At 46.1% G+C, this 21590-nt stretch overlaps 1 long non-coding RNA gene across 1 annotated transcript; it reads right to left on the bottom strand.

The window, feature by feature from the left end:
* Positions 1 to 13372: 13372 nt before the first annotated feature.
* LOC135830572 (uncharacterized) lies at positions 13373 to 16863 on the bottom strand. Its single transcript, XR_010556063.1, has 2 exons — positions 16598 to 16863; positions 13373 to 14098 (listed from the first exon to the last, which is right to left on the bottom strand). It is a non-coding gene; the product is annotated as an uncharacterized LOC135830572 (long non-coding RNA).
* Between the last annotated feature and the right edge of the window lie 4727 nt (positions 16864 to 21590).

Genomic DNA, 21590 nt, shown 5'->3' with positions numbered 1-21590 from the left:
TTATCTCTCAACGGAAGTGTCCTTGCTGGTGTCTGTATGGTTCGGCTGAAGAGCGCGTGGTTGTGAGGAGTACATGTACATGTACCGTAAACATGGTGAAGTCGCGGATAAAGGCCGAGTTTGCATACAAGCACATCGCGGATAGAAGCCTGAAAATCAAACGGGTCAAATCAAGAGTCCATAACCCATGGACTCTTGGTCAAATGCATATAAGCCTGTTGCGCGTAGTACTAGAAGCCTGGCTTCTATGCAAGCGCGGATCGGGTAGGTCAAGAGTGCATGCGCTATGTAGATCTACGGTGCATAGTAAAACTGCGGCCATACCGGTAGTCAGTGCACTAGTGGTAGATCTGTGGTGACTTTAAGCAGTTCCCATACCTGTAACTTTTCCGTTTTCACTCCTGGGTTTTCCATAAACAGTGACTTTGATTTTTATGGCCATTTCCCGGAATTATAATGTGTACGCTACTTCTGGTTCAGATTCCAGATTGTACGCATATATCCCATCATGCATCCTAGTATTTCGCCAGGCATTTATACCGTAGCGTTTCTGTATGTAGAGGATATAACCCGAGTCAGAGGGTTATACCGACTGCGATATATCGATAGCAGGAGGGATTTATATGAGGGTACGGTATAACCCGACTACGAGGGTCATGTCCTACTTATGCCAGGTACCCCTACGCATTTCCAGAACAACGAACCTATTTGGAGATCTCCTACATCATGCAGTACATGAACATCTTCTGATGGTTATCAGTTGTCAGTTGAAAGAACGGTCGAGCAAGGTCAGAAGGAGATTCCTCCGTGGATGTTTGGCATAAGATTTCCTTTCAGTACCAGTGCATATTGTAGCATCTTCATGATCTTGTCTTGAGTCGTGAGCGGTGCGGAAGTCGACTGAATTGCTGCGGTGCTGGAGTTTGTCGTTGAATCAAACTACCGTCACTAGTTAGATTACAGACTCTTTGGGAGTAAGTGCTACTATAATTATGGTGCAGTGCTGATTTTCACATGCGGCATCTTATAATCAGTTTTGCTTGCAAGTAGATGCATTTGCATGCACTGTTTTGTATCACATTTCAATCCAATCTATTGTAGCCTTTTCCAATCGGGTTGAAGTACATGTACACTGGTATTATGCTATTCTATGGAACTGTTTACCCCCCAGTCTAACATCGGAAGCCTCGCTCTATAAGTTCAAAGCTGCCCTCAGGAAATTTACAGCTGACTATGCTTATGCAATCAACGGAATTCCGCCACCTTGCAGTTGATTTTCCCCATTTCTCTCCTCATCAATCCCTACTTCTCTTTGTACATACATCTACATCTACTGTTCTTTCAATCAAATGAACCCCTCGATAGGCACATTGCCTTTGGGTCATTTCATAATAATAATAATAATTATAAACTTATTTACGAAGGAGACAGTCTGTTGATGATCTTCAACTCTTCGAAGTACAATGTACATTGCTGACCCATTCGGGATACTTCGTGGTTATTCGACGTTCTTTATCCTCAGATTCAGTATAACAGAATACTCTGTAGACGAATTCCAGGTCATTCTTCTTTTCCATTGTGTACTGTTACTCGTCAGTGTGCCGTTCTGTGTGGAGTGTACACGTGCATGTGGTGTCCGTTGTGTCTGTTTATGTATGGTCCGTGCGCTGGAGTACTGCCGCCGTACAAGTTCACTGCCTTTCAGGCAGTGAACTTGTACGGCAGTGCCCTAGCGTACGTACCGTGCACCGGGATTTATATTCTATATAAATCCCGCGCGGGATTTATACTGGCCAATATAGCCATGGCTAGACGAGCGCTGATTGGCTGAAAACAGGCCCTCCGTACCGTACCATGGTATAAAGGACATAATATACACACTGTCACTGTACTATGTCATTACTACACATGCACACCCTTTTCCTTACTGGCCAAGACATTCTCAACCTAGATAGTCAGTTGGCCGGTTTCTCAAAAAGTGCTCGTTTCTGATTTCCTGTGTCGATTTGAGTCCAACATTTCGTGGGTGGTTGGACGTGTTGGAGATCGGCAGGGCAAACAATTTCGCGCTTGGGTGCCTTTTCTGCGTTGGGGCTGAAGGGAGTTACAGCGACTTGTTTGAATAGGAAGACGAACACTGTGCAAATTAAGCGCATGCTCAAAACACGCATATGCGAATTCTGCGCAAGTGAAAAGGATGATGACGTCCGCCCACGACTAAATTTCAAACTTACTTGACTGGTTCGACAATTGTGTTTTTGCTTTCATCCAATGCCGATCGCATGGCCTCTCTAAGTTTCTTTGCCGATCTGTCCGACAACCTAGACAGGTAGATGGCAGATAAGAAGGTGCAAGTGTTTATGATTCCTGTTGTTAGTTGTCTTGTTCGACATGGCAGATTTGGGGCTGGAAACTGTTTCCTTGGCGAAAGCTTCAGGTGAAGGAGTGAAATGCATTTGTCACAACCCGAATTTTCCTGCTCATCAGCCTCTCAAGCGCTTGACGGAGACTACCTGGACTACCCTATGGAATGCAGCTGAGACGAAGAGAGATGACACTTGGATGTCGATCGGAAATCTTGATAGAGAAACTTGCGGCGAAGTTCTATACCACAAAGCCTGCTTACAAGTGGTACACAAACAAAAAGACTTTGAAGAAGACAGCCGTTGCTGAGTCTGTCCGGCCCGTCGAGGCTGTTGGTGGCGACGAAGGCAGTGAAGGTGATGATGATGATGATGACAGTGATGACAGCGAGCCTGAGCAAAGAGATGTTGAGCCCCCCAAAAAGCGGACCCGTTCCAGTGGGAGCCAGACAGATTTAAATTTGTGCCTATTCTGCCAGCACCTGTCAAAAAGAAGAAGTGGGAAAAAGGAGCCACTGACCCAATGCATATCGTTCAGTGCGAGCAATAACATCGTCAATGCTGCAACAATTCGCAGTGACTCGCGGGTCTTGAGGGAGGTGTCTGGTGGAGATGCAATCGCCAGGGAAATCAAGTATCACCGCTCGTGCCTGGCCAACTACACTCACAAGAGGACACTCGAGGGCCTGACGAAGCCCACAGTGTCCACTACAGCACCGTCCCTGGGTCATACTGACAGCTTCGGTGCAGCATTTGCCCAGCTGACCATGTCCGTGCAGACACTTGCCCTATCTCAAAGTAAGGTAGACGTCGGTGCTTGTGTGAGCATGGCCAGCATGCGCCGGAAGTATGCCACCCTCCTGTCTTCCATTGGCGTCAACGACCCACCCAGGTGGCGTTTATTTGCTCTGAAACAGCTGCTAGTTGATTATTTCCAGGAACAGATCTTGTTCTTCAGCTGTCCAAGCCGACCAACTGCCGGGGAATTTGTGATTTCCTCTGCGGTCCCCAAGGCCTTGCTTCTATCCGTGTGTGCCAAGAGCCTTGTAGGACCTACAGAGGATAAAGACGGTCAGGAACTTGGCATTGAGGATATGGCAGACCATAGTCGTGTTGGTGTGCAAGCCATTGCTGAGCTTGAGATGCGTCACACAGCACTCCATTTGCGCCACACCATCCAGCCACTGGAAACACGTGGCGCTGCCGTGCCGACTGCCGAGAGCCTCCAAGCTGAGGCAACTCCAATTCCTGGTGACCTCTACAAGTTCCTATGTCTTCTTATTACTGGTAAGCATCTACCCTAGCCACTCACTATAATCTTCTCATTGTGGATCTTAGTGTTTGACTTGTATGCCCTCCCCTTCCTCTGCCCCCCACCCCCTGGCAGTAACTGCCTGGGACTTTTCCCAACTGCAGTGGTAGCATCTGATTGCACAGACATTGTGCTGTCCATGTCAGAAGATGTGTACATAACGTGCACATAGTGGACCGTAGAAATGTGAGAAAAACGAGCACACTCCGATTGTGCAGTGACGTATGTACAGTGTGTGTAGTCTGTGCACGTGTAATAATCGGAAATACGTAGCAGAAAAGTGAATATGTAATACAAAAGTAGTTTTGCATGATGTTGGATATCAGAAAGTCAATATTGTGGAGGTCTTATTAACTCATTGTTATGGCTTGTGTGTTTCTAATGTACACAGGGAAGGAACTTCCGGCTGAATTGCACAACCGGCAACATCTCAGAACACACTGTCGCGCCCAGTCTCTAGCATACTGTCACTGCAAGTAACTAGGTTATAAGTCACCCGTGCACGACAACCTAGTATAGCAGTCACTGACTCCTCTCTCCACAGTGAATGGCTACACTGCATTGCCTAGACGCATCCCAGAGCCTCTCATTGTGTATTAATATTATTTCTAATGCTCGGGTTTTCTCTTGTGACCCGCGACGCCAGGCATGAAGTCATGCTCCTTGCTATATACATGTATCTCGCGGCCGTAACTTGTTAACAGAGTGTTACTGACACTCAGTGCCAACTGCTGCAATTGCAGCTCAAATGCAAACACTGTATGTGTACGTGTTGCTGCGCATTGGTCTCTGCCTTGAGAATTCTTATCATTTTGGTGTATTTTTAATAACAGGCGTGGGCCATCCCGTGATTTCTTAGGTGCCGGTTTTAAACATTTGCTGTGTACTTTTTATAATCACCAAATGTCCCATGACTGAGGACACCTATGATATCAAGAACAGTGTACTAAGACACTTGCTTATCTGAGGTAGACAGGCTTGATTGTGTTATAACGAGATGATTGTTTGATGGCAGTAAGGCGGTTTCCAACTGTACTTTGTGATTTGCCGATTTGTCATGCCACACTGAGTGCTCGGGCATCATCACGGACTCATACTACCAAACTATAAAATCCTGGCACACATTATGGAACTTTGAATCTAGTAATGGAACTCTGCAATAGTATAAACTAATCACAGGAGTAACTTTCTACTGTACATACCTGATTGTGCTCTAGTGTGTGCTAGCTTTGAACCAAAAATAGTATGATATTTCAGGAACCTGAAGAGGTCTATACAGTCCACATCATCCTATCATCAAACATTCAATGTATCTGCGTGCCTGGTGTACTTTACAGTCACATAGGCAACTCGGAAAGTCGACAATACGACGTAAATTCTGCCAGTCTTTGAATGAGTCAGCGCCGTTACCATGGTTACATGATCTAAATTGTACAGGAAATTGGACACGCAGTATTCCACTCGCCGCTCCCTTATGCCCCAGCTCCGAGATGGCACCCTAGTGCCAAAACACTCCTAGAGACCCACTCTATCAGCTAGGATAGCGCTAGAAATGTTGGACTCAAATGTACACAGGACTTTTGAAAATTGAAAGTGCCCAAGCGACTAAGAGCTTTAGACCAGTAGATAGTTTGGTTTCATCGAAGGCAGTTGCCTTTCTATCTCTCTTTTTTTTTTTTTTTTTTTTTTTACCATGCCGTTTTTTTTTTTTTTTCTGAGTAAAATCAGTGAGCATGTCATGAAAATAAATCCGAGAAGAAAGAAAAAGGCCCAGCCCTGCCCTGCCAGTTATTTGGACTTACGGGGGTCGCCATGGCAAATAATAAACATAAAACTGCACACGTTCGGGCTCTCCGCCTTCTCCGTGAAATTATAATACCGTAAAAGAAAACTAGAGGGGAAAAAAGAAGCAACAATGAGGAATAGGAACTGATTTAGGAACCACTTGCAGTCTATCTCTCTTTCATTGCTTTGTCAATATTACAGTAATAATACAACTCTATCGATTTACGCCATTTGTGTGCGTTTTAAGAGTTGTGCTAGGGCTAGGACCCTACAGATCTACGCGTGTCGCGCGTAGAAGCCTGGCTTCTATGCAAGTGTGGTGCATAAGCATGGTTTGCATACAAGCCTGGTTTGCATTAGAGCCTGATGCAGAAAGCGGCTTTATGTGCTTATAATAGGGCTTGAAAGTGCTACGTCACAGCATAGCAACAATTTCAAAAATTCAAAAACTGGATCCACTTGGATCCAGTTTTTGTATGGATCCAAGCACATTTCTAGCGGTCTTACCCACAGCATGGTGATGTAGCCAGTGAAACTGACTGATTTGGCTACTGGGGGCGGGGTTACAACTGGTGGCGAAATAAAAGTCACACCTGCATGCGACATGATCATATGAGTGGGTTGCTATGCACCCACATACTTAGGCAATAGCAAAGTCACACCTTAGTGGATCCAAAAATAGAAATCTGATGTCAACTTACTCCTCCCTGGCCGTTTTGACGTCATCACTTTCAAGCCCTATAAGACAGCAAATCCCCCGTGGCTGACACGTGCTGTTAAAGCTAAGCTGAAGAGGAAGCGAGACTCGTACAGCTTGTATCGCAAGTACCCTACCCCTAGCAATCACGAGCATTACAAGTGCGAACGTAACAGAGCACGAATTCTATCTAGAGAGGCTCACCGCCAGTATGTGTCCTCCATTAGCACTAACCCCTCATCCATTATTGCATCCACCCCTAGTTTGTTCAAGTTTGTTAAGCAGCTTCGTTCGCCGACCCCTGTTGGAAACCGTATCATCACTGAACTCCATGAAAATAACACAGTACACAACGACCCTACCCAGATTGCCAATGCTCTGAATCGCCAATTCATCAGCTTTGGAACACCGGATGATCCTGCATGGTCTCTTCCTGGTATTCCATACCACGGGCTCCCAGCACTACCCTCTTTTAGCACTACTCCCACCGCCATTGCCCAACACATCCGTCGCCTAAAGCCCAAGAAGGCGGCAGGTGCAGATGGCATATCCCATGAACTTCTAAAAGCCCTGTCTCCTAGTATAGCTATCCCTCTCAGCCTAGTTTTCAACCAGTCCTTCGCAACTGGAATCTTCCCTGATGTCTGGAAGGCAGCTGTGGTTGTGCCTATTTACAAGAATAAAGGCAGTAAACTGTCTGCATCCAATTACCGGCCGATTTCACTCCTTTCCACCATTTCAAAGCTCTGTGAACGTGTGGCATTTGGCCACTTATACCAACATGTGAACCCGGTCACAGTCTGGATTTCGGCGAGGCGATTCGACCGCCTGGCAGTTGCTGAGGCTTGTGCAGAAGCTATATGAATGCAAGGATCAGAAGCAATTTAGCCTCCTATGTTTTTTCGACCTGAGCAAAGCATTTGACACTGTCTGGACAAGGGGTCTCCTCCATAAGTTAGCAGCGTTTGGCGTAGCCGGGACGTGTCTGCAGTGGCTCACCAGCTATCTCACTGAACGTCGACAGAGTGTCCGAATTGGACATGCCCTGTCCGCCCCTCTAACAGTCCACTCTGGAGTGCCCCAGGGCTCTATCTTGGGGCCTCTATTGTTCATCGTATACGTTAATGATTTGGCAGGTTGGGATCATACCTCACTCTACGCGGACGATACAGCGCTCCATATAACCGAGCCAGGCTTATTACAAGCCTGCGACTCGCTACAGTATCACATTAATCAAGTTGTGCGCTGGATGTCGAAGTGGAAACTCCGCCCCAATGTGTCGAAAACGGCAATCCTTTGTATCCCCCTAAGACCCTCCAGTGACCTCACCCTCTTTACGACTCGGCTTTTTACTTTCCCTGATGATCCCATTGCTATCAACATTGTTAAAAATCACAAACACCTTGGTATATTTCTTGATGAACACTTGTCCTGGGATTCGCACGTAACCTATATTGAAAAGCGAGTTTGCTCCGCGATAGGCTGCATTTCTCCTCACATCTCCCATCTACACCATGGTTGTCGAATACAAATTTATCACTCTTATGTTCTTCCTTTGTTTGATTACTGCTTTCTCGTTTGGTCCTCCGGTCTATCCTCCGCTCATATGCATCGGTTAGAAGTCACCCACCGTAAATTACTTCGATTAATATTTCGCATGCCCCCTCTGACCTCCTCTCAGACACTATACATTTTGGCTTCCTCTTCCCCTCTCTCATAACGCTTTCCCCACTCGGCATGCAAATTCATTCACCGTATTAAGCTTCAACTTGCTCCTCCTCATGCACTTGCGCATTTAAGCTGGTTCAATAATAGCTCGCGTACTAGATGTTCTCTCCATTTCCCACTTGCCAGATCATCGATCCTTTTAAAATCCCCTCTGTTCAAATCCTATTCTCATTGGTCTCGGCTTCCGCAGGAGGTAAAGTCTCGTGACACCTTCGCTGCATTTTGTTCCATTCTGCCCGCGCCTAAGTTGAATTGAATTGAATTCGTTGTTTTCCATTGCTAGCCTAATCTTCATACTGCTCTCTCCAGGTTCCTATAGTACTTCTTTTGTTTTGTTTTGTTTTGTTTTCTCTTTTTCTTCTCCTTCTTTTTCTCAGTTGTCCCCACCATGGCTGATTAAAATCGCCCGCATCACATGCTTATTGGCACTATGTCATCGTGATTGTGGAATAATAATAATAATAATAATAATGCCTGTGTGGATTCACAGGAAGTGTGAGTTACGAAGTCTGAAGAAAATGTTGAACGGCCTCTGCTGGGATGACGACTACACCATAGCTCAGTGGTTAGGCTGTGTTTACATGAGAAATTTCAACCCGGGTCGAGTTCAGCCCGGGTTGAAAGTCTGTACGATAGACAAAAGAGGTGAGCGTTTACATGAAGACAGTTGACCCGGGTCAAATACTGATATGCCGCCAAAAGTCCACTTCTACAGTCTTGTATGGTCACGTGAATCCGTTCGCGCGAAATTTGCATCTGCAGTGCTGTTCAAACCTGGCGCGAGATACGCACAGAAGTACGTTTGTACGATTTTCTTGACCCGGGTTGATTTCAACCCTCCCCTTGGGGGGAGGGTTGAAATCAACCCGGGGCGAAATTTCAACCCGGGTCAAGCGCAATGCGTCGAGGTATACTAGAGAGGTTTCGACCCGCGTGATTTGTGCTCTTACGTGAACGTCAATTTTTTGCGTCGACGCGAGCTCAGAAAGAGCTTTCGTTTCACGTTGCTTGTGAAGCACGTCGTGTCGCTGACGACAGGAGCGAAAACTGGGAGCGAAAACTTCAAAAAGTGATTTTTGGTGAGGCCGAAGTCGCACAAATATAATATAGCTAGTTTAGGCAAAATCGACAAATCGAGTCATGAATCCCAACCTGATAGCAAGGCTAAATTTGCAAAAACTCGCGTTCACGTCGAACGTGAGTTGACCTCAACTCACGTCATGAACGGGAGTTTCGACGCCAAAATTTGCCACACCGACGTGAAATTTCACGGTGTAGTGCAGAACAACGTGAAGCGAAACCTCTCTATTATGCTCGGCAGGCCGCGAAAGAGAGCCCGTTACCTGGACTCCTACTCGCGCGGGTAGAGCGAAACTGAGCACCCTGGGATGCGAGCAGCTTTTTAGTACTCCCGGGTCCAAAATCTCACCACCAGGCCGGGATGATCAAAACGTCTGCCGGGTCTGCAGCCTACAAACGTGGATCTGCCGACACTGTGCTGTCGACGATATGTCCGGCAAGGCACCTCCTTTGCGTGAAAGCAAGGAACGCTTTTTTTTTAGAAAGGAAGCTTCTTCTCCAAAATTTAAAATTTTTGAAAATTATTCCTTCTGAAAATATCATCGCGTTCTTGACCTCGAAGCTGACTGCTGAATGCGATTAGGAAAGAAGATTCCTGAAGATACACCAGACTGATTCTGGCAAGCCGTCTGTCGTCTAGATATGCAGTTGTTCGTCATGCATGGTCAGCAATCTTCCTCGTTCGTCCTTTCGTTTTCCTGACCACGATGATGACAAGCAGCTCTCATGCTCAGGTTAGTGCTGTACTTGTATGTCTGGGCACACAACACATCTGAGATTCACCCACTGACGTTATCGAACTGAAGAATGCAGCAAGGGTTCCTCGGATTCTCTTGATTTCGGAACAAATTTCCTTCACTTTCACCCTCTCAGTCTCTTCCCCATGCCCTCCATGCATGCACAATCGAGTTTGCATTTCAAATGTTGTTTTTACTTTGGCAGTGCGTTCGATAACGTTAGGACAGTCTAAGTTAGGTGTTCTTCTCTTCAGGCTTATTGGACGTGTACAAATTCTAAAAAATAGCTTCCATATGCTAAACGCAGATCCCTGTGAATACGGTTCTGCTGGGCAATGATGTTTACACCAATCTACACTCTATGCTGTCACAGCATCCACAACTGATCCTCTCTCTCTGAATTAACTATTTGATAAAGCCAATCTTTAAATCGCGGTTGCATAGGATCTCGGGTGGGAAGAAGCGATGAATCGATACATGGCATTGTGAAGAAAAGAAGAACAAATTCACATTGCACGTGAGACTCGGTTAGAAAGACTGAGTTTCTGCATTCATAAGAATGTCACACCCCGGGGATCATGATAAAGAAAACATATGTCGTGAAAATGACTGAAAGAACCAAAGAAGTATTTGATCTTCCAGCCAGCTTAGCCTGGTACTACCATACTAGCAGTGCTACCAAGTACCAGCCCTCCATATTTTCTGTATTTGTACGGAAAATCACTCCTTGTGCGCACTACAGAAATTGAGCAAATGGTATAGAAAATCGGAGAGGCCTGATCAATCAGCTGTGTAGAAGCATTGCAAGTGTAAGCTGAGTGATGAATAGTCTTGTACCAAAGCGAGTGCATGCCGTACCACAACAACATGTACATGTAGCACAAAAATAATAATGTCGTGAGTGCAAGTCACACATGTTTTACACTACCAAATGCAGCCACCGACATGCATGTGCGTGTCAAAAAACATTACAGTGCAAGTATGCATGCAATGTACACGGCAGTACGCAAAACACTGCAAGATACGGAAAATCAGAAGTCTGAGTACGCAAAACAGACTCAATTGGTGGGCAGCTCTGTACTGGCCTGTACGGAGGGAGTGAATCTCAATGTGTGCAATGCACGCACTTTGGCCGACAGTGAAAACTATGCAAGTCGTGTTGGTTTGCAGGATGAATGTGAGTCCTTTTAGACAAGCGCCTTAGTGGAGTAGCCCACCGAAAGAAGAGTACTTGACACCGCGAAGTGGAGTCTGCGCATACAACAGTGAGGGGGTAAAATTAGCTATGACTGATTCTGCATGTGTTCTGCATGTGTGTCACATTACACTAGCAGATAGGCACACCTGTTGTTCCAAAAAGATGCTTATGTCAGTGTCTGAATATGTCGTGTACCAGGTAATATTGTTGCCAGGATCTCACGGTGAGAGTCAGACTTGAATATGGTATCAATAGATTATCAATATCATACATCACCATGTACCACCCAAAGTATAATAGCCGAAGGACCCGTTTGTGTGGTGGTGTATGATTTCGTGAGCAAGATGAAGTGGCTACAGATGTGTCTTATATAACACCCTAAGAAAAGATCATCAATTCTGGGGAAAGTGATTCTGGTAGCATGTTGTATCCAGTGTGGCATGACAAAGACTCCCTCGATTTAGCCTGTGGAGAATCCGTAAATACATAAATACAATACATACAGGCATCGCAACCTTCGGATTATATGCTCTTTTGCTTGCCTCCTGGAGTGTGGTTGTACCTTGGTTCACTGTATTAGAATAATAGTAGACTTTGTTTTCGAATTCGTTTCTATAACATTAGGTTTCTTTCTGTTGCTGCTATGTCTTTTCATGTGTTTTACAGGATTGCCATCTGTTGATGAATACCACTCTGAGGCACTCTCACGAGCGAAGGTGTTTGAGAATCCATGTCGGAATGATGGTCATGTTGGCCTAAAGGTGCATTACATTGCCGATACTCGCCACCTCCACCCTGGAACATGTTCAATTTCTGTTTCTCGTATGGAAGGACCGAACAGGTTGTTTTCCTGTCTCAGTGGACCACTCAAGACTGAACAGCACTGATGGAAGAAGATTTGCCGTGAATCTCGTTCACATAATCAGCCTGTTTAATTGCTGTACTGAGGTGACTGCTTCATAACAATGACCATGCAGCATTAATTTTGAATAGTATTGCAGTGCCCCTAAAATTGGAGAATATCGAATTTCTCTGATAGCATTGTGATTCATTTGTGAATAAACATCACTACTCTTTTTGAGTAGCATAGCAATGACAGAGTTGGTTTAATGTATGACAAAATGGAGCCGCTTTTTAACTTAAACCTGTACTATAATCAGTACCGCCGGAAGCAGTTTTTGATTGGTCCGGTAGTTTCATGGCGGGTACACACGTCCTCCACGGTAGGAAACGTTTGTTGGTGGCCAACAAGTTGGTCTGGTGATAACCTGACCAACCAGACCGGCGGGCCTGATAATTGTGGGGCTCATGAGCAGCTCAAGTACTTAGTATGGTTTTGGACATGTCCCCAGTTAACCAATGAGAATAACCGGAAAACAAGGGGGGCTTTAGATACCGGGCTGACTTAACAAGAGGCAGGATAAGCGCGTTACGGGTTGAGCTTGTCGAAAACCAATTGTACTTCATTATGTGTGAAGGGGTTTTATGAAGAAATATTTTATGAACCAGTGTACAGAGATGGTGCTTATGACGAAAGGAGAGAGGAGAAGTGTGTGAAAGTCGATAAAGGGCATCCGAAGGAACACATCGATCCTTGTTGTAAAGAATATTAAGTATAAATCTATGGTTGAAACCTACTTCCCCAAGCGTTCTCTGTAAAAGTATAAATCTATGGTTGATCCCGACTTCCCCAAGCGTTCTCTGAGGGGACCGAGGTCTACTCTATCAGTTCATGTATTCTGTGAAGTGACATGACCATTCGTGGGGACCTTGCTCATAACTGCAAAAGTCCTCGTCTGATTTTTCCGCATCAATTGAACGTTATACATGTGCATGTAGTGAAAGCCACATGCAAAAGGCTGTTCCATGGCACTCATCTGCCACCAAGCTCTGGGTTCATTGGCTGAAAATATTCTTCGGCACAGTAAAGTCGTGCGCCCAAGAACGTGGAAGCCTACAGAACATCCAACCTGGAATACTAAGAACACCACAGCCCAAAATTAAGAATTGCGGTGTAGGTTTGTGCTGTTGTCAAACACCGGGATTGTTATGTTGCACATGTATCTGAGCTTTACCACTACATACACGTCTGTCTTTACACAATTACCAATCTGCAGACAGCATGCTGTTTCGTCCTTTAGTTACTAATGGACTCATCAATGCAGCACAGAGAAAATGAGGCAGGTGAATGTCCTAGGCTAGAGAGCATCAAATACAGGTATAGAATCATGCCTTGCAGATCTCGTTACGGCCCCTTCGATGCATGTCTGAACATTAGATGGCTGTGTAGCTTCAGTTATCTCAGAATATGTACTATTTATCCAGCAGCAACAACGTTGGTCACACAACTATTCACTATAATGAGTATGCGTTGGAACACTTTACCCCGAGTCATACTATAGCAGTGTATGCCATGCATGGGTTTACCTCACACACTGAATTTCATAATTTGACATCCAAATCACAGAAGAGTGGTGTTCCAAACTTTACGTAATTGCACTCCATGTCCTGCGAGCTACAGTAGAATACTTCAATAGAAAATTTCTTATAGCACGTTCTTAGAAACAAATCGTATAGGTTCGAGGCTGTCAACCCAGAAATTTGTGATTTCACAGCCATAGATGTTACCAGTCAGGTCACTGTATACAGTAGGTATGCAGAAGAAAATACTAGTAACTCTTTGTGGAAGAGCTGTGCCAAAATGTGTACAGTACAGTAAATTAATAAAAAATGAGAAAAGCAGTGACAAGGCTGTGCATGATGTAGATCTACTCGTACCAGTAAGTACAGTGCACCAGTGAAATTGTTGGTGTAGTACCGGTATACTACTATAATTATGGCATGGCCCATGCCACTACAATCTATTTGCAGTGGGCCGCAGTAGGCCAGTGCAACAGAAAGCATTTCAGAAGCTGTGTGCAATGTTAACATCTATGACACACAAGTAAACTGCCATATAGCACAATCGATTACTCTCAGCCCACATAAGTACAATGTAGGCCAATCAGTAGTATAGATACATAGAGCACACTCTACATCATACATAGTCGGCACCAAATCTATGTTGTCGATGTACTTTGCAATGATGACATGATGGCAAGCGTGCTTGATTCATCATAATATTGCCTTGTACTTGGTTGGAAGTTAGTTGTAAGTTCAGTGGTCGAGGTAAGCAGAGCTGCTCCAGCTTTCAGAATCCTGCATGAAAAAGGCAGAAAGCAAATGTAGGTATAATAGTAGCAAGCTGATGTAAAGAGCCTGTCTTTCAATGCAATAATTCTATCCACTGCATGGACAGACCTGGTGCCTCATTCACCTCTGTTTCTTGCTTTCTCAGAAAACCTACTTCCTCCTTCAGCCATCTAGCTCATGATATACATTAATTTTTCTTTATGCCTTTTCAGCCGTGGTCGACTTTCGCCCCTCCTGTTTGATTGGCAATTGCAGTCAACCTGGGGAATACTGACCCTCGATTGTGAATGAGAAAAGTGTCGCTATTCGCATTGTTGTTACTCGTGAGGTTGGAAGTATGCAATCAAATGTTCACTAGATCTGAAGATTGTGTCGTTATTTGCGAGTTGTTTTGTAAACCCGAGGTAGATTATTCACAAGGTTGATTGTACATGCTATGGGATGTACAATAACTAACCAAACAATAATGGTGTAACAATGATTTGAGTCCATATCCAATTGGATGAACCTAGAGTGCATGATCCATTCCAGAAAGGCGACTTCAGTGAGTCTTGAATTGTCAGCAGCATCATACTTCCATCGAGCTTTTTTTCTTTTTCGAAACGACCCTCTCTTTTCAATTCGAACGAAGGTCAACATACGATTATGGCAGGCATGCACGCACTGATCTTCACTGTATACATGTGCATGTATACTGTACTGTAGTCTGTGCAGTCAACTAGTCGTGTTCCACTTGGCTTACGGTAAGTATCACTACAAGTGCATAGTAGCCCCCCCACCCCGGGGAGTGCGCGTGAACGGCAACTGTGAACTGGTAAAAGAATTATTCGATACCTTCGTTCGTTTCGATGGAGAAGGTTCATCTGGCAAATTGAGGCCTTCGTTTCACTCCTAGCCCCAGGAGCGAAATTTTCACTCCTTGGCTGCCTGTTTGAGCCGTCCTTGTGGAAGGGTTGATTTATGCATGCCCGCATATACATGTAGTAAGTATCACTACAAGTGCATAGTAGCCCCCCCCCCCACCCCGGGGAGTGCGCGTGAACGGCAACTGTGAACTGGTAAAAGAATTATTCGACACCTTCGTTCGTTTCGATGGAGAAGGTTCATCTGGCAAATTGAGGCCTTCGTTTCACTCCTAGCCCCAGGAGCGAAATTTTCACTCCTTGGCTGCCTGTTTGAGCCGTCCTTGTGGAAGGGTTGATTTATGCATGCCCGCATATACATGTAGTAAGTATCACTACAAGTGCATAGTAGCCCCCCCCCCCACCCCGGGGAGTGCGCGTGAACGGCAACTGTGAACTGGTAAAAGAATTATTCGACACCTTCGTTCGTTTCGATGGAGAAGGTTCATCTGGCAAATTGAGGCCTTCGTTTCACTCCTAGCCCCAGGAGCGAAATTTTCACTCCTTGGCTGCCTGTTTGAGCCGTCCTTGTGGAAGGGTTGATTTATGCATGCCCGCATATACATGTAGACCTTATTCAATAAACGTCACAATCACGTGAACCAGGGTCCCGGGAACCAGGGAGCGGCAAGAGACCTGCACTCAGTGCACAGTGGACTCGGCGTGGGAACATAGGAGTAGAAAAATACCGGTATTTTATTACTCCCTTGTACGAACTGGGCCTTTCTTGCCACTCGTTTCACGTGCGCGTGCCCCAGCTTACAACAAATCCCTGGAGGCGAGTCCAAAAATCACGTTATCGAATAAGGTCTATAGAAACACAGATCACGTAGAACTACCCCATCCGGGGTCACAACTCACAACGTTTTGGGTACTTAGGTCTCATGTCGTCTCCCCAGGTGCTATGAATCCCTGATGCACATGTATCTACATATACAATGTAACCGTAACTCTACCAATATTGCGGACGATGACCCCCCCCCCCCCCCCCCCGGCAAACAGAAAGTCGCTATGTCCTGGCCGAGTTTATCTTTTAATTAAATGGTTTTCTCGGTTGGGATTTCATACCTGACAACCATCCCGATTTGGCCGGGACCGTCCCGATATCGAGGGCGGTAATAGGCACCCAAAAGTGCACTAGTTCCATGCCTCACCGCGAGCTTCTTTTGTATACATTTTCATGCCTAGGTATGTCATTGGATCTCAGGTTTGCAAAGGTTGGCAGGTATGGGATTTGTAGAGTGACCAGTTTTGACTATTGCCACCTGCTGTGCAGAAGTGTCATTCCTACATCCTGGCTGCAAACGTACCCCCCCCCCCCCACACACCACCACCAACAATGTTCGATCCTATTTACAGGACCTCACTCTATATGAAAGTGTAGCAGAGGCACTGCCAAAGTATAAAAAACAGCAATTGAAATGCAAGCTGCATTGTGCATGCATGGAGGGCATGGGGAAGAGACTGAGAGGGTGAAAGTGAAGGAAATTTGTTCCGAAATCAAGAGAATCCGAGGAACCCTTGCTGCATTCTTCAGTTCGATAACGTCAGTGGGTGAATCTCAGATGTGTTGTGTGCCCAGACATACAAGTACAGCACTAACCTGAGCATGAGAGCTGCTTGTCATCATCGTGGTCAGGAAAACGAAAGGACGAACGAGGAAGATTGCTGACCATGCATGACGAACAACTGCATATCTAGACGACAGACGGCTTGCCAGAATCAGTCTGGTGTATCTTCAGGAATCTTCTTTCCTAATCGCATTCAGCAGTCAGCTTCGAGGTCAAGAACGCGATGATATTTTCAGAAGGAATAATTTTCAAAAATTTTAAATTTTGGAGAAGAAGCTTCCTTTCTAAAAAAAAGCGTTCCTTGCTTTCACGCAGGGAGTCGTAAAATACCGTATTTTACGACTCCCTGCTTTCACGCAAAGGAGGTGCCTTGCCGGACATATCGTCGACAGCACAGTGTCGGCAGATCCACGTTTGTAGGCTGCAGACCCGGCAGACGTTTTGATCATCCCGGCCTGGTGGTGAGATTTTGGACCCGGGAGTACTAAAAAGCTGCTCGCATCCCAGGGTGCTCAGTTTCGCTCTACCCGCGCGAGTAGGAGTCCAGGTAAGGCTGTGTTTACATGAAGCGTTTCAACCCGGGTTGAGTTCGACCCGGGTCAGATTTCAACCCGCCATGTGCACAAAGTGAATGGCGCGTTTACATGACGCATTGCGCTTGACCCGGGTTGAAATTTCGCCCCGGGTTGATTTCAACCCTCCCCCCAAGGGGAGGGTTGAAATCAACCCGGGTCAAGAAAATCGTACAAACGTACTTCTGTGCGTATCTCGCGCCAGGTTTGAACAGCACTGCAGATGCAAATTTCGCGCGAACGGATTCACGTGACCATACAGGACTGTAGAAGTGGACTTTTGGCGGCATATCAGTATTTGACCCGGGTCAACTGTCTTCATGTAAACGCTCACCTCTTTTGTTTGTCGTACAGACTTTCAACCCGGGCTGAACTCGACCCGGGTTGAAATTTCTCATGTAAACACAGCCTAACGGGCTCTCTTTCGCGGCCTGCCGAGCATAATATACCTCATGCGTCATGTAAACGCGCCATTCACTTTGTGCACATGGCGGGTTGAAATCTGACCCGGGTCGAACTCAACCCGGGTTGAAACGCTTCATGTAAACACCGCCTTGGAGCATCGCTGGCTACAAGCGAGGGTCCCTGGTTCGAGTCCTGGTGGTGACAGTCAATTTTTTCTTCAGACTTTTCCCGTTTGTCTCTTTCCCTCAAACCAGTCAATATTTTATGACTTGGGGCTCCCCGCGTGCTAGTTTGTACGTGAAGTGTGTGGGTTACAGTGAGGGCTGCGTCCCACCCGCCTGTGTGGATTCACAGGAAGTGTGAGTTACGAAGTCTGAAGAAAATGTTGAACGGCCTCTGCTGGGATGACGACTACACCATAGCTCAGTGGTTAGAGCATCGCTGGCTACAAGCGAGGGTCCCTGGTTCGAGTCCTGGTGGTGACAGTCAATTTTTTCTTCAGACTTTTCCCGTTTGTCTCTTTCCCTCAAACCAGTCAATAAATAATAATAATAATAATAATAATAGTGTGAGTTACGAAGTCTGAAGAAAACGTTGAATGGTCTCTGCTTGGATGACGACTACACCATAGCTCAGTGGTTAGAGCATCGCTGGCTACAAGCGAGGGTCCCTGGTTCGAGTCCTGGTGGTGACAGTCAATTTTTTCTTCAGACTTTTCCCGTTTGTCTCTTTCCCTCAAAAGCAGTTAATAATAATAATAATAATAATAATAATAATAATAATAATAATAATAATAATAATAATAATAATAATAATAATAATAATAATAATAATAATAATAATAATAATAATAATAATAATAATTTTTCGTAATACGTATTCGCATGCAACGTCGCAAATCCACACAATTCAGTAGACACTTTTTCTATCAAACGTTTTCTTTCCCTTCTCTTCAGGATAGTACAGGGAATGTTGGAAATTAGAAAAACACATAACTATATAGAGAATGAAAGAAAGAAAAAGTCAACACTTCAACATAGGTGTTAAAAATGATTAAAGTGTTAAAATCGAAATAAAAAAATGGAGCTTGGCCCATCTCAGACAAGCGTGAGGAAGCGAGGGAGACCGTCTCGAAAACCACCCAATGTGACACTGGAGCTCATAGACACCGGAAGAGTTACCAGAAGCAAGGTGAAGAGACGGAGTACTGGGGATCTGAATACGTCGATAATGGAAGTGACAACAACGATCAACAAGAGGAAACGAGGAAGACCAAGAAGTGACACGAAAACGGCCATGAAATCAACAAAAACGGACATGAAATCAACGGACGTTGGAGGTGTGGACCGGAGCAACCAACCAAACAAGCCTAACGGAAGAGAACAACGGCAGGCGTCGAAGGTGACAGAGCTAAGTGATCGGACATCGTCCATCAAGCGTCATTTGTCGGGCAGTGCTAGTTGTCGTAAGTTGTATAGTGATGATATCTTTTCGATTTTGACTCGTGGAAGGTCTAAGTTACATCTTGCTGTGTTAGAAGCTCTGTATATTCGTAAACTAGATCCAGAACTATGTGTACAGAAGGAGAATGTGTTATCGTTGCAGTTGTTTGGTGTCACACCTCGTGAAAGTGTGACAAGTGTTCCCTGATGTATTCAACGTGTTTGTCTACAACTTGCAGCTGTTTGTTTTTGAGTTTTTAACACTTTAATCATTTTTAACACCTATGTTGAAGTGTTGACTTTTTCTTTCTTTCATTCTCTATATAGTTATGTGTTTTTCTAATTTCCAACATTCCCTGTACTATCCTGAAGAGAAGGGAAAGAAAACGTTTGATAGAAAAAGTGTCTACTGAATTGTGTGGATTTGCGACGTTGCATGCGAATACGTATTACGAAACTGTTTTTCCCACCGCCTCCAAACTACTGTTTGAATAATAATAATAATAATAATAATAATAAAAGCCTGGCTTTTATCCGCGACTTTATGGTATGTGTAATTGTAAATGCAAGAGTACATGACCCCCCAGAGTGTGCAACTCCCACATACCCTGCTGTCCCGACAGAATTTCAAGTTGACGTCATTATTTATGCCGCAATGCTCCTTGCACCAGTGATTTACAACATGTGTACGGGTGTCAACGCATCACACGTTTTTCTTTGCAATAATTTGTACAGGATCGCTCGGCTTCGAAGCTTCGGTCAACCACAGGTTCCGGATTCGTCTGATAATCCGTGTACAGCGCGCATTGCATCATCAAAATGACGTCAACTTGAAATTCTGTCGGGACAGCACCCATAGTGGAGTTGCACACTCTTGGGGGTTATGCACTCTTGGGGGGTTGTGCACTCTTGGGGGGTTGTGCACTCTTGGGGGGTTGTGCACTCTTGGGGGGGTTGTGCACTCTTGGGGGGTTGTGCACTCTTGGGGGGTTATGCACTCTTGGGGGGTTGTGCACTCTTGGGGGTTATGCACTCTTGGGGGGTTGTGCACTCTGGGGGTTGTGCACTCTTGGGGGGTTGTGCACTCTTGGGGGGTTGTGCACTCTTGGGGGGTTGTGCACTCTTGGGGGGTTGTGCACTCTTGGGGGGTTGTGCACTCTTGGGGGGTTGTGCACTCTTGGGGGGTTGTGCACTCTTGGGAGGTTGTGCACTCTTGGGGGGTTGTGCACTCTTGGGGGGTTGTGCACTCTTGGGGGGTTGTGCACTCTTGGGGGGTTGTGCACTCTTGGGGGGTTGTGCACTCTTGGGGGGTTGTGCACTCTTGGGGGTTGTGCACTCTTGGGGGGTTGTGCACTCTTGGGGGGTTGTGCACTCTTGGGGGGTTGTGCACTCTTGGGGGGTTGTGCACTCTTGGGGGGTTGTGCACTCTTGGGGGGTTGTGCACTCTTGGGGGGTTGTGCACTCTTGGGAGGTTGTGCACTCTTGGGGGGTTGTGCACTCTTGGGGGGTTGTGCACTCTTGGGGGGTTGTGCACTCTTGGGGGGTTGTGCACTCTTGGGGGGTTGTGCACTCTTGGGGGGTTGTGCACTCTTGGGGGGTTGTGCACTCTTGGGGGGTTGTGCACTCTTGGGGGGTTGTGCACTCTTGGGGGGTTGTGCACTCTTGGGGGGTTGTGCACTCTTGGGGGGTTGTGCACTCTTGGGGGGTTGTGCACTCTTGGGGGGTTGTGCACTCTTGGGGGTTGTGCACTCTTGGGGGGGGTTGTGCACTCTTGGGGGGTTGTGCACTCTTGGGGGGTTGTGCACTCTTGGGGGGTTGTGCACTCTTGGGGGGTTGTGCACTCTTGGGGGGTTGTGCACTCTTGGGGGGTTGTGCACTCTTGGGAGGTTGTGCACTCTTGGGGGGTTGTGCACTCTTGGGGGGTTGTGCACTCTTGGGGGGTTGTGCACTCTTGGGGGGTTGTGCACTCTTGGGGGGTTGTGCACTCTTGGGGGGTTGTGCACTCTTGGGGGGTTGTGCACTCTTGGGGGGTTGTGCACTCTTGGGGGGTTGTGCACTCTTGGTAAATGTAACTGTAAGTGGGAGAGTTACCAATGTACAGGTACAGTCGTGTACATTGCCATTGGTAACAGCGAGGAAACGGAAGGCATCTTGCTCGTGGATGCCTCTAATGCATTCAACTCCATCAGCAGATCCGCTGCCCTCTGGAACTGCCGCATACTCTGGCCACGCGCAAGCCGGTTTCTATTCAACTCGTATCGAGGCTTCGATGTCATCATTCTCAAAGGAACAACCCCCAGCAATATCCATGTCATTCTTAGTCGTGAGGGAACTACGCAAGGCTGTCCATTGGCAATGCTGAGGTTTGCAGTTGGAGTGCAACCTCTTGTCACCCGGCTGAAAGATCCAGAACAGCATATTCAGAATTGGTATGCTGACTATTCGTCCTGCGCTGGCTATCTGCGTAGGGTAAGGGCCTGGCTTTGCTCCCTCCTCGAAATTGGTCCAGCATATGGCTACTTTGCTGAGCCCACCAAGAGTGTCCTGATTGTCAAACTTCAGTTCCTGCAGGAGGTACAAGACCTTTTCAGCGACCTCCAGGTGGA

This window comes from Sycon ciliatum, unplaced genomic scaffold (assembly GCF_964019385.1).
Source record: "Sycon ciliatum unplaced genomic scaffold, ocSycCili1.1 SCAFFOLD_1812, whole genome shotgun sequence".
NCBI lineage: Eukaryota > Metazoa > Porifera > Calcarea > Leucosolenida > Sycettidae > Sycon > Sycon ciliatum.
This window is presented reverse-complemented; position numbering and strand designations above follow the sequence as displayed.